We start from the raw sequence: 14,545 nt of genomic DNA, 5'->3' as shown, positions 1-14,545 counted from the left end.
AGTGAGCCCTGATGCATCCTACATGCTTACATTTTTAGTATCACGGTTATGTTCTTACTAGTAAAAGATACGTAGAAGAAGAGGTGCTTTCTTCTTGTTGCCTTTTTTCATTTCTTCATCAACCTACCAGCTGCATAAGTGATTATGGGTAACCTAGGAACATTTGGGCCTGCTGATTAACTTGGTTAGCATTTATATTTCTTGATAAGGAGAGCATCGCCTTTGTTGCAGGTTGCATGTGTACTTACATGCTGTCACTGTTACCTGTGGGCGACCACATCTCTGGCCACATTAGCAGGAACTGGAATGTAATAATAATCACCATCTGCATTAGTTGTCTCTACTTCTCTACTTTCAACAAGACTCGGCAACAGAACTGGTTCACCTAGAAAGTTTGTTTTGATACCAGACAAAAGCATTGCATTTTTAGTTTGTAATACTAAATCTTAAGTGATCTGGTCTGTGCACTTCAGCAGGCAGGACTGGTCATTGCAAGTGGTACCATTTTGCCCCATACCACTTTCCTAACTCCCATAATGCTCCTTGACCATCACTTCTTCGCATCTGTTTTCTGGTTTTTATCTATCAGACGAAGATTATGACCTCTCAAACTTCATTCGTTTTTGACATATTTTACTTGAAGTGCTCCGTTTTTTTTATCATTCTTATTTAGTAAAGAATAAATGTCTTTTTTATTATTATTTTCTGTCAGCCCCCTTCTCCCTTATAGCTATGTTTTTCTTTTGGTAATTTGAATATTCAGAAACTGTCCATGTAAGACAGAAAGACAGCTGTTGACTTTATTTAATTTTGCTACATGTGGTTATGAGATACTTATGATACAGATATCGGTTTTGCTTTCTCTGCTTAAGTAACATGCAGTCATTTACATTTATGTAAAAAGCAGAAATCAAACCAAGACTCCAAAAATGTTGTTCGCAGTTTATAACTTTAAGCCACTAAGCTGTATAATAAACTTTTTCATCCTATAAAAAAGACCTTTTCAAGGCAGCTAGCAGGCAATTTTATGTGAGCTGTTTTTGCTGGAAGGCAATCACAAAATGTCCTTCAGAACACTGTCTGGAGGGCCTTTCTCTTTGGTCAGCTGCCATATTTTTATTAGTCAAGTAATACGTAAAAAGGAGGTGACTTTCCTGTCAGATTTTGTTTCAAATTTCCATTTTGAGCTAGTACGAGGAGTCAGACTTGTGAGATATATGATTTAAAGTGTTCCAGAACAACTACTTTATCTTGTCCAAACTATTTTTTTTCATAAATTTCAGTAGCCAGATAGTAACACTGAATGGCATCTGTATAGTCTGCATACCCTATCTGGAGCACAATCATTGCTTCAGACAATCATCTCATCCTTTATTGATGTAAGAAACCAGTTCGGGATCAGCTGAAAACTTTAACAGAAAAGACACTAAAGCATTCCCAACACTCCATATCTTTTCAAGAAAAATGCACTATCCATAGATAGACTCTCATAGGAATATGGACAACATAAGAAGTTTCACAGAACTTGAAAGTGATATAGACAGATTTCTAGCTTCTGCTCACACCAACTGTAGGTGTGTTTTTACCAGACAGGCTGAATTTCCGAATGCTGTCAGTACTCTGACCGGCTGTGTCTTTTCTAACTGCAATCCTAATATAGTCACCAAGTTATGGACAGCTTTCTCTTTATGTACAGAAGCTGTCTCCCAGAAATGGTGTGTGCCGTGGTCTACAAGTTGCATTACTTTTTAAAATCTGATGGTGTTTCTGCTGATGAAATCTAAAGTTTTCGCTTTTTTCTTCTTTAGAAACACAATAGCCAAGTCCACATCTTCCTATCTCTCCAGGGTATTATGAAAAGACTGTGTGTAAAACAGCTTGTCCAGTGTTATTGGAACTATCCCAATTCAGTGAGCACAATCAGAAAACTAAGGAAACGGCTGTTGTGTCAGAATCAGTCTCTTTTCTTCAATTCTGCATTGTAACCATTTTTCTTTCTTCAGAATGAAACAAAATGAAATGATTTATATATAAAGTTGTACGATTTAGAGGCTGTGAGGAACTTTAACTTCACAGAATGCTATACTTTGGTTTTTCAAAGTTTAAAATTTTTTCAAAAAATGGATTTTCAAACTATATTTCCTGAACAATGATTTAGTGAATCATAGTTTCTTCATAATATGAGAAGAGTTCTTTTTAATTTCCAGTTTGCCTCTGTAGATCATTCAAAAGACAGCCAGAAAATGATGAATCAGACTGTAAGAACCGGGTTTCTGAAGTTCATTAAAGCCACCCAGAATTGCTCAACAGCTGTCAGACATGTATATATATATATGTATGTATGTGTATATATATATATATATATATATATATATATATATATATGTACACACACACACATGCACACATATACATACATATGTTTGTGTGTATGCAAGGTGCTCTTAAGAGGACATGGAAAATGAACACAGCACCTTGGGGATGGGACCCACACCAGTGATACCCAAATAAGATTTGCAAAGAACATCTAAAGAGCAAAGTTTCAGTCCCAGAATATTGCCCACCTCCCTCTCAGCCCATGTCTTTTAATGCTGTCACCAAACAAAACTGTATATCGGATAAAACTACTTTGCATTCACAGACACACACACACACACACACACACACACACACACACACACACACACACACACACACACACACACACACTGCCATCAAACAGACCAGTCAGACACCACACTAAGGTCAGAATTACTATACACTCTTAAAATGAGGCAGTCAGGCTTTTAATGTATGTTAACTATGTCTTTGTGGTCTTTCTCTCTTCAAAATTAGGTTTTCAAAAGTTATAATTCACAAAATTTGTGCAGGTACCCTTCTCTATTGAAACAGCCAACCATACATTATGGATCCAAAGTAATGAAATTCTTGCTTAATTAATCAGACAATACAGTTTGAAAATTAAACACACAAAAAAATATATCATTACACCTAGAAATATAAAATAAAAGGTTTTGAATAGATATATGGCATAGTAAAACAATGTGCCACTAACTGAAAACAACTATAATCTGTCTGCCTCTGACTTGTATGAGCATTCAGATAGACAGAATTTCTAGACATGATTTTACTGACTCTACGTAGAAGGCTGTCTCTCTTCTTATCCATAATCTATATAAAGATTTTTTTCACTGCTCAAAGGCTCATTAAAATCCACCAAATACTCTAAGATGAAAACTACTACTGAGTGCATCAACTACTTACCTGATTTTCAAAAGGAAGAATCACTTTACTTGAAAACATTTAAGAGGAGTGACCTAGAATTAGTCAACCATTGGAAATGTTGTAATTTAGCAAGAAATCCTAATCCTACTTCAAAGGACATTTACTTAGAAAGACAAAGTTTTATCCCCAAATAATGTAACAAATTTGACAGGAAGAAACAGTCTAAACAGCCCTAAGATGTTCATCATTCCTACTACCTCAGTGATATTTTGGGTTATCTGCCAAGATGACCTCATATCGACCAGCTTTCAGAAGTTCAGACTCCCCTTCCTCTTTCTTCCTGTGACAGCTGATTGGCTGATCATACTGTGAGGGAAGCTTTCGGCCACTATAAGAAGGGAGTGTTTAGCCTTTTTTCTGGCACCCAAAGAAGAAATCCCTCTGACTCCTTATATGACAAAGTGCTGATTCCTCTGGCTTAGTGACCGCCTTATGCGGTAGCGTTGTCGCCTCACAGTAAGACGCTGTCCGGTTCGATTCTCAGCTAGAGCGTCTTCTGCATGGAGACTTGCATGAATGGGCGTACCTTCATTGAAGGTTGTGCGTCAGGGCTGGTAACTCGGCATGTAAAAATCAACTACCAATCATTAGTGGACCGGAGTTCCGCTGTGGCAACCCCTAACCGGGAAAAGCCGAAAGACACAAACAAAAGTGACCGCCTTACTCCCATTTTGTTATTACATTTATTATTATCTTTCTACATTTATGTTTATTTAAAAACACTATTTATTGTACTATTTTATGTCTGCCAGTGTTTACAGTAATTTCTGTGTGAATTTCTTCTTGTAGCAGTGTTTATTTGTCTTTTGTCTTTGACAAATGCTTGTTTTACTGCGTCTGAGACAACTGTCAGTATTTCTCACAGGCACACAGTGTGTATGTGTGCTGTTGTACACCTAAGAGTAGTTTCATTCAGTCAGAACTGCAAATTAATTGCTGCTGTCTCTGCTGTGTTTACTCTGCTTTATTTTCATCATTTGACAGGAAGTTATTTCAGAACTTGGAGTTTTTCAGCATTTTTACATTACTTATATGTAGTGCTCTGCACTGCGCATTTTTAACATCAGATCCTGGTTTTACTGCAAATGAAGTTGTGTGAATGTACTGTGGAGATTTTACTCTGAGGAAAATGTTTAAATTTCTATTAAACCTTTTTGTATGGCAGTTTAATGTGGTTAACTTGTGTGGAGCTAAGTTTTAACACTGGTTTGGCACATGGTTGCTTTGGTGTTTGGACTATGTGTACTGGAAATTCTTTAACTTTTGTCAGTTGTAAAAGAATTCTGAACACATTTCAAGTTGTTTTTTTGTAATAGTAGGACAGTTTGGCAGAGTTTAGTTGCATGGGAACATACTTATTACTAGAAACGTTGAGTACGTATGAGATTATTATTCTGGCTGTTCTCTCCCCTGACTTGATCAATCCTAACTCTGATACACCCCATCAAATCTAGTTGCCTCTAAAAGGAAAGAAACAAAATAAAATAGAAAAAATATGCCTCAGCCTGCAGTTAGTGATTGTGTCGGGGTACTTCTCAGTCCACAGATCACTTACCTTTTGCCCCATCTCCATCTAGTGTAGCTTTGCCAGCCACTATGGAACAAGATTTAGACATCTTTTGGGGCTGTTCCAGAACCTGGGGTAGGTATGGAGAACCAAACTCTTTAGGTGCAGGAGTGGTCTGGTGTAAGGTAACCTTTGCCAGTCATAGTACTCTATTTCAGGGAATGATGACGAATCTGATAAGGGCAATGATGATTTCCTGACTGACTCTGAGTCCAGTCACTCTGATTTTTCAGATGGTGAACCTGAGCTTAAGTCCAAACAAGTGTTCACGTTTCCTCAGATGATTGCTAGATTTAGTGATGTTTTTGCTTGAGAACCATCAGGCATTACCCTGAGATAGGCAGGGTATGTAACCTTAAAGAGGATGAGATGCCCATTTCTGTGGTTACCCCCCCCCCCTCTTACCAGTCTTGGAAAATTTTTATAAAGCTTCCTTCAGGACACCAGTATCTATTGCAGCAGCCCATAAAAAGTCTGAGAGAGAATATAGGGTCTCCTTGGATATGACAGGTCTCAGAGAGAATATAGGGTCTCCTTGGATATGGCAGGTCTCAGAGAGAATATAGGGTCTCCTTGGATATGACAGGTCTCAGAGAGAATATAGGGTCTCCTTGGATATGACAGGTCTCAGAGAGAATATAGGGTCTCCTTGGATATGACAGGTCTCAGAGAGAATATAGGGTCTCCTTGGATATGACAGGTCTCAGAGAGAATATAGGGTCTCCTTGGATATGACAGGTCTCAGAGAGAATATAGGGTCTCCTTGGATATGACAGGTCTCAGAGAGAATATAGGGTCTCCTTGGATATGACAGGTCTCAGAGAGAATATAGGGTCTCCTTGGATATGACAGGTCTCAGAGAGAATATAGGGTCTCCTTGGATATGACAGGTCTCAGAGAGAATATAGGGTCTCCTTGGATATGACAGGTCTCAGAGAGAATATAGGGTCTCCTTGGATATGACAGGTCTCAGAGAGAATATAGGGTCTCCTTGGATATGACAGGTCTCAGAGAGAATATAGGGTCTCCTTGGATATGACAGGTCTCTTTTCTCATTTGATTGCTGTGCTAGCTACTGTCTTACTAGCTGCATGCTCAAATAAAACATCCTTGGCTTCATCTAATCCAACTGCCCCTCATAAAGAGGGAACTAGATCTTCCTGGCAAAATGGTATCTCTTTCTAGTAATCTAGCCTTTGGAATGTTAAATTATCAAGGCTGTATGTGGAAATTTATTTTGCAGTATGCATACAGTTTGGATGATTTTGCTGCATCCTTATCTGCGTGGCAAAAATCTTATGTGACTGAAATTGTTTCTAATTTGACTCAGGTTTCGAAACATGCTTTGAGAGGTGTGCTTGAATGTACAGATACAGTCTTAAGAAATGTTGCCTCTTCCGTTGTATTAAGACAGTTTGCTTGGTTATGTAATCAGAACTTCTCTGATGATTTAAAAGCCAACATGTTGAATGCGCCTTTAAGTTCTTAATTGATGTTTGGGCCCTGTGTTAGTTACACAGATTCTCAAACAGCAAGATGAAAGAGGCAAATTAATGCATGGGATATCTGGGATGTTTCATGTGCTCAAGTTCTCCTCTAACAAGACATCTATTCCTTCAAGGGGCAGAACAAAGAAAAACTCTAGCCAAACAAAAGTCAGGAATCCAAAGGGAAATGGTAGGAGTACAGTTCTTTGAAACCAACCAAGAGGAGTTTTTTTTTCCAAAAAAGAATCAATGCCCTGCAAAGGAATGACTGTGCTGAGTCATGCAAGCCCCCTGCCTCTTCTCCTGTCTGACCTTTTCTTCTTCCTCCCCGGCTGTTTCAGCCCTGCAGCTTAGCCAAAAGTAGTCTCAGACAAACGGGTTCTGAGAATAAATTGGCGTGAATACACATGGCAATAGACAGAAAATCCTCCCCCTTTCAGGGGCACACCTCCACACCCACCAGACCAGACAGAGCTGTTTCCCTCAGTGCTCCATAACAGGGTAGAAAGATGGATCATAGAACCAGGGCCTGTAATACACAAAGGCGAAGGATTTTACTGCAGAATCTTTTTGGTACCACAAAAAGAGCACTCATCGAGACCTGTCCTAGATTTGTCCTTTCTGAACACCTTTGTAAAGGTTCCAGAAATCAGAATGCTGACAGACAACTGTTTCATGGTGACTTTAGATCTTGAGGAGAATTATCCTCATATTCCTACTGCTCCCAATTTCAGGAACTTTTTGAGGTTTTCTGTGTCTGGCTTACATTATCCATTTTCTGCATTACGTTTTGGGCTATCTACTGCACCCTAACTGTTTACAAAGTGATTGACCTCAGTTGTCACCTTTTACAAACCCTAGTCATCCACGTTTTCTTATTTGGATGACTTGATAATTGTTCAGATTTTATATTCAGAGGCTTGGAGTCCTTAGACAATGTTACATCCCTCTTTTCCTACCTGCACTTCAAATTGAACCCTTGTAAGCACTTCCTCTTCACACCTTTTCAATTAATTGTTTTCCATGGATGTTGGATAGACACAATTAAAAGGATGGTCTTCCTGCCAGAAGACAAAGTTCTGACTTATCAGGACATTTTTATGAATTTCTCCCTTCTAGACATGGCCTTAGTAAGAGAGGTCATCAAAATTCTTGGTCTCATGGCCTCGTTGATCCTTATGAATCCAATAACCAGACTGCACATTTGAAAAAAAAGGTTCATAGGTTCATAGATTAGTACTAGGCTAACTGCGCTTGTCAGACATTTTAAGCTTAGCCAATTATCCATTGTGAGACTCAAACCCTGCACCTTGCGTTTGTAAGGCAAACACCTTAACCATTAGACCACCCTCCCATCCATGTAATGGTACTTGAAGAATTGTCCCCTGGGTTTCCAAGTACCAGTACTGGAATTTGTGAAACAGGAACTTCAGTGATAGAGGGATCAACTGTCTCTAAATCCAGAACTACCTTTCTGTCTTCAGCCCCTAGTCCAGTCTGTCCAGCTGGACTCTTCAGATTTTACATGAGGAGCAGTGTCCATGGAAGGTCACATACAAGGCTTGTGGGGTCCTCAGGACACGCCAAAGCACATTAACATAAAAGAAAAAACATAAATAAACATAAATAGAAATATAAATTGCAAGTTGGGAGCTATTATTAACTCCCCAAGTGATGTTGACATCCTACAGATAGCCCTTACTGAGACCAACGACTGGTGTCAAAACCATGGCCTTAAGCTCAGTGCCAAAAAATGTGTCGTCATCTCCTTGGGGAAAAACCCGGTTCCCTTGAATTACCACATAGATGGTAGTCCACTGAACACAGAAGTCGTTATAAGAGATCTGGGAACACAGATTGACAGCAACCTCTCTTTTGACCTCCACATTGCCACTGTGGTCAGAAAGTCCTTCTATGTGGCACATCTTATTACTAAGGGTTTTGCATCCAGTAAGAAAGAGGTCATTGTCTCCCTCTACTCTTCCCTCATTAGTCCAGTCATTGAGTACAATGCCCCATTTGGCATGTACCTCACTAAACACCTGCAACAACTGGAGAGGCCACAAAAGTACCTCACAAAGAGGATTCTAGGCCTTAAACATTTGTCCTATATGGACAGTCTAAAAAAACTCCAGCTATTCTCTGTCTCATATCCCCTACTTAGAGGTGATCTCTGCTTGACTTACAAAGCCATGTCTGATCCAACTCTGTTAGAAATGCTACATCTAAAGAAATCCCAATCCCTCTGCACCACACTCTCCAGAGACCTCAACCTCATTACCACAATCAACAGGACATGCTGGAGGGACAGGTTCATAACCCAGAGACTACCGATGCTATGGAATAGACTTCCCATACATGTCAAGCAGAGCACCTCACTGGCCCTCTTCAAAAGAAATATTGATGAGTGGATGGGAAATAGAACATTCACCCTGAGGATCACTACAATGGCTCTGCCCGATAGAGGCACTGGGAACTAAGTTCGGGTGGCATGATGCCAAGGTAATCCCATGGGATAGGCATGTAAAGGCTCCAGGGCCATTAGCCTAGTACACACCTATGAACCTAAGAGATGTTGGCAGTGATTCATGCCTTAAAAGTTCTTCACCACTTAATGGACTCCGTGTCCTGTTCTAGCAGTCACAGACCATTCTACCATGATGATACCTGAACAAGCAAGGGGGGTACAAGTTCATTCACTCGTGGCCAATTGGCAGTGATGGCCTGGGAGCTAGCTCTACAACATTCCTTGACTCTTCAGGCCTTGTACATTCTATCAGAGCAAAACAGAGTGACAGACAGATTAAGCAGATCCTAGACAGACTCTCCCATGTGGTAGCTCTATGTAGAGGCCTTCAGGACTTAATCAAGATGTGGGAAACATCTCAATTAGATATTTTTGCCTCATTTCAAAACAGACAATTGAAAAATTCTGTTCAAGACATTCTTGTAGCCATGTTTGGAAGGCAGATGCTCTATCATTTCCATGGTCGAGAATGTTCCTTTATTCATTTCCACCCTTCCCAGTGATTCCCAAGGTATGTATAAAGATTCAGAAGGAATTACCAAAGATCATTGTGGACTCCCTTTGGTCCAGACAAAGTTAGTTCTGCATTTTAATTGAATTGGTCAACAGCAATTACCACAATCATCCTCACAGACTACATCTGTCCACACATCATTGGGGAGAAAGGTACACTCTAGCGTAGAGCAATTGCAACTGACAGTCTGGGTGATTTTACTTTGATAACTTTTAGGCACTTGTTCTATGAGGATGTGCAGAAGGTATTTAAGGAGGTAAGAAAGCTTGCAACTAGAAAATCTTATGCTTACAAATGGAAGAGATTTTCTAGGTGATGCTTAGCCAATAATAGAGGTCCTGAAAGGGTTTTGACCCCTCTGATTTTGAAATATTTGTGTGTGCTACTTAGAGATGGCTTATTGTACAAGTGCATCCCATGGCCACCTCAGCTTGTTTGCCCATGGATCCTCTGTTTCATCTATTTTTGTGGTCAAACAGTTAATTTATTTTATTTAATGATTGACATTTGATTATCAGGAAAGTCAGACTGGGAAGGTGCCCATTTTCAGCAGAGGCCCAATGATAAATGCTCTAAAGCATTACAAAAATGTTTTAAGAACAATAATTTTATAATTTTACAAAAATAATACAAAAATATCTACAGTTGAAATAATTATATCAAATTATAATAATGTGAAAACATTGGTTAAGAATAGATACAACTTATATGACAATGATTTAATATTTAGGGAGATTTTAGCCAGTTAGAGAAATTAAATGCAAGTTAGTATAATACAGATAGAAAATGCAATATGAAGTGGGAGAAAAAACAGAGTCAGGGAGTGAAATTGATTAAAGTAAGAAAGTGAGTGATAAAGGGGGTGTAAGGAGGTGTCAGGTATGAACAGGTAGTTGTTCATATTTAGGGATATAGTTTATCCTGGAGTTGAGCAAGAACAGAGAGATTTTGGCTAGATAGTCTTTCACAATGGTTTTAAAGGGCTGGAGGGAGAGTATTGACCTTATGGATACAAGTGAAGTGTTCCTGGCCTTAGCAATATGAAACAAATATTGCATGGTAGACCCCTTTGAAAGAAAATTCCTCCTCCCTGGGATCTCAGCTTTGTTCTTGAAAAATTTACTTTACTCCTTTTGAACCTGCCTCTCAGGCTGATTTATGGTTTGTTACTTGGAAGACTGTGTTATTCATTGCTCTGATATCTGCAGGGTGAGTCTCTGACCTGCAAGCTCTTAGAGTGAGCCAACTATGGCTGACTTTTCCTAAGAAGAGGGTTGTGTTATACACTATTCCATCATTCATTCCCAAAGTTGTTACTAAATTTACCTTAAATCAAGTCTCAGTCTCCCAGTGTTCTATCCTGATCCAAAAAGAAGGAAGACTATCCTGATCCAAAAAGAAGGAAGACTATTCTGATCCAAAAAGAAGGAAGAATATCCTGATCCAAAAAGAAGGAAGACTATCCTGATCCAAAAAGAAGGAAGAAAGGTTCTACGCACCTGGGATGCACACAGGCAGCTCATGTACTACCACAATAGAACTATGGCCCTAAGAATGCTGAACAGCATTGTGTCTCCTTTACAGGGGCTAAGAAAGGTCAACCTGTCTCTAAGCTAACTGCTGCATGATGGTTGTTCTCTTCTATTGTTTTCTCTTACTCATACTATGGTAAATCTCTTCCAGGCAGCTTTAAGGCTTACTCAACTAGGGTTGTATTTCGACATCTACAGCAGGCTTTGCTAGGACTGTTCTCCAGGGACTCCTGAAGCCTTATCCCCCCCCACCACAGGTAAGGTAAGCTTTGGGAATCTACCCAAAATGCCAGTGAAACAGTGAGAGTGATGAACATAGAACAGCTGCATAACTCCTACTTATCTGTAACAGTAGATGTTCAAATTTCTCACTGTCTAAGTGGCAGCATCCACCCTCCCCCAGATTGTGCATAGCTGAGGTGAGTTTCAAACTCTTTGATTTGGTTGTTGATGGATTTAGTTTTTATATGGTATTGTGACTGGCTGGAAATGTATTCTTGTTAGATGATTCTGGCTTCAGGTGCTTTCCTGTCCATTGTGGAAGAGAAAAGGACTGATCACTTCCTGTCACAGTTGAAGGCTGCATCTTAGGTGATCCAAACGCGGTTATCAGCTAGGGTTCTGGAGGAACTGGGGAGAAGATGAATGGATTATATCATCTCTCTTATCTTAGGGAATGGGGCTAGAGTTCTCTGTAAAGCTGGAGCACAGCCTGTTGGAGGCCGGAGTGTGATTCTCTTGTGATTCCCTTGCTGGAGACAGAGGCCGGAGTGTGATTCCCTTGCTGGAGACAGACTACCACCTGGAAGTGGGGGAGCCATGAGTGGGTTGACATCATTGTTTATGATGTCTGTAATGTTATCCTCACTGCACCAGATTTAGGATTCCTTCTCCTGACATATTCTAACATTATGAGTGGGTTGACATCATTGGGTAAAATGTCTGTAATGGTATCTTCACTGCATTGGATTAGGATTCCTTTCCTTGACGTATATTAACATTATTGCCATTTTGCTGCATATATGATGCCCCCCACACCATTTTCATCTCTTTTAAAGGATGAATGGCAGTCTTGCAGGAAAAAAATGACCAGAAATGTATTGCTTTACTGGAGAGGGAAGACACACCTGTTGGGTTACAGCAGGAAGTAGTTGGATCCCTCCCACCATAAGAAAGGTAGTAGAGGGGGCTTGATAATCTCAGCGGTAATAAACTCTGTCTTTGGAGAGTGAGGGTCTGCCTACAGGATCCCAACAAGATTCTGGCAGGCCCCTCCCTGAAAAATAAAGGTGTGAAAAAGGTATGAACGAGCTAAGTTGCACTTCTAGTACAAAGACTTACATTTCTGTGAAATTGTGTGTAGGGTTGCCACCTTTTCAAATGGACAAAGTGGGACATTTTTGGTACAAACATCAGATTTTACAGGCCGAGACATACCCACAGTCAGTACAAAGGATAGAACTTAACTTTTTTGCCTAAATAAAAGTTTATTCTTGTAGCATTTTAGTTGCTTATTCTGTTTCTTCTAACATTTAGGTATTTTAGATACAGAATAACTGAGGAAATAATGTTGTCCTAAAATGTATGCACATTTGCCATTTGTACAGTTTTTGTCAGAACACAACTGCCAAAGAGGGACTGTCCCTCGCAACATGGGACAGGTGGTAACCCTAATTGTGCGGAGCTGTTATAGCAGAGTATTGTGTTGCTGTACTCTGAAACTTGCTGGCTTTGGAATCGCCCGCCCCTGCTGTAAAATTGATTTTGTTCACTCCTCCCATTCCCATCTCAACTGAGTACAGTGAGATCATTTGGGAAGGACTGTCTTCTGTTTCCTCCCTCTCCACTTAATAAAAAAATACACTGTATTCAGCTGCTTTTACTGTAATTGTGTTCTTACTTTATTACCTTATTTTGCTTTGCTGCATGCTCTTAAGTGTTTAAGTGCTTTTATTCTACAGCATTTATTACTGCTTGTTAGTAGCCTGAGTAAATTTATCTGTTATTCTAAGCATCTTAGTTTTGGTTTTAGCACTTAGTTACCTTACATTTAAGGTTTTTGTGGTCTACACTCTTGTGGACAAACCCTTATCAAAACCCTGACTCCATAAGTCCACCCAAGTATTTGGAACACTATGTCTGGATAATTCACATAAGTTTCTCCTGCCAGCTTTGTCGACATGTGCATATACTGAGACAGTGTAACAATTGCCTCATGTTTACTGACAACCCTCTTCTCCTAGCACTTAATTCTTCTACTTGCGAGAAATGCATCTACATCAGTAACCTGGAATCCATGCTGTCTCACGCTACAGTCAGTGCTTCTGACAAAGAGGAGATTGGCAGCACAAATACACCACTCGCATCCCATAGCTAAACACAACACACACCCACCTATGCAGAGGTCCTCAATAAAAACTTACATTAACAGCAGAGACCTCCACAACACACTCACAAACATTCCACATACAACACCAAACATATTACACACAGCAGACAACACATCAATGTCTCACAAACACAGTCCATAAGGCATAACAATAAAATCACACAGCCCATAAGGCACAACACTAAACCAAGCATATTAGTCATTGGTAACTCAATTGTGAGACGCACTGATGTCCCCTCACCAGGCTCGACAAGGAGAACATCACGGTCAGTTGTCTCTCTAGTGCCAGAATCCTCCACATCATGCAAGCACTAAAGTTTCTCCACAACAAGTACAAGTATGACTCTGTCATTGTCCATTTTGGTGTGAATCACTTGAATTGTACCTCTCTGGACTATATGAAGAGAGACATGATCGAAATCTCAGAGTATGTGTCCCAGGCAGGTATGATCCTAGCCCTAAGCAGCATCCTACCTTCAGCAAGAATTTTATCACAATACCAAAAAAAAAAAAAATTTACTTCAACAATTGGCTTAGTTTCTGGTATCATTCCAAGGGGATCCAGTATCTGTCTCCCTGGATTGACATGTTTGACAGGCCTTGATGCTTTGCCAGTGACGGCCTCCACCTGTCACCATTGGGATTCCATCCTGGCCAAGGGTTTTGTGTCCCCCACTGTGCCTTTTTTAGGCAATGTCCCAAAGACAAATCTTCCAACATAAAAGATCTGTCAAAAAACAAACTGAAGGTCTTGCTGCTTAACACTAGGGGCCTTAACCTGAAAATGCACTGACTGGAGGCTCTCCTTGCACTGGAAAATGCCGATGTCTGTGCAGTTACAGAAACTTGATTCAGGGCTGCGGAGAGCACCCCTGCCTAACCAAGCTACACCTCATTCTTACCCCAAAATGAGGTCTGGAAGACTAAGAGAGGTGGAGTCTCTATCTTCATTGAAGACAGGCACACCTCCAGACTGGTTTGCCAGCATGATTCACTGGAAGTACTCCAAGTGCAACTGACAGTTGGCAAGACACCCATCCAAGTTATAGCCAGCTATAGACCCCCCTCCATGAGTCAGGAAACCCACTCCTCTTACCTGGATCTACTTCACTCCATCAAGGTAACCCCTAACACCGTGACCCTTGGTGACTGCAACTACCCCACCATAGACTGGGTGAACTATTCTTGCAGTAATGCACTCACTCAACAATTCCTTGACTTCATCAGTTCTAACGCACTAGACC

The 14,545-nt window shown here is 40.2% G+C and overlaps 1 protein-coding gene across 1 annotated transcript in view; it reads left to right on the top strand.

Annotated features, from left to right (window-relative positions):
• LOC122816122 (IgGFc-binding protein-like) overlaps nt 1-14,545 on the top strand; it is a 249,385-nt gene that overhangs the window by 189,002 nt on the left and 45,838 nt on the right. The gene's annotated exons all lie outside the window — the stretch shown is intronic.

The sequence above is a fragment of the Protopterus annectens genome, chromosome 12.part0, assembly GCF_019279795.1.
Source record: "Protopterus annectens isolate FY-2018-M chromosome 12.part0, PAN1.0, whole genome shotgun sequence".
Taxonomy (NCBI): domain Eukaryota; kingdom Metazoa; phylum Chordata; order Ceratodontiformes; family Protopteridae; genus Protopterus; species Protopterus annectens.
Note: the sequence above shows the minus strand (reverse complement) of the source record. Positions and strands in the feature narration are given on the sequence as shown.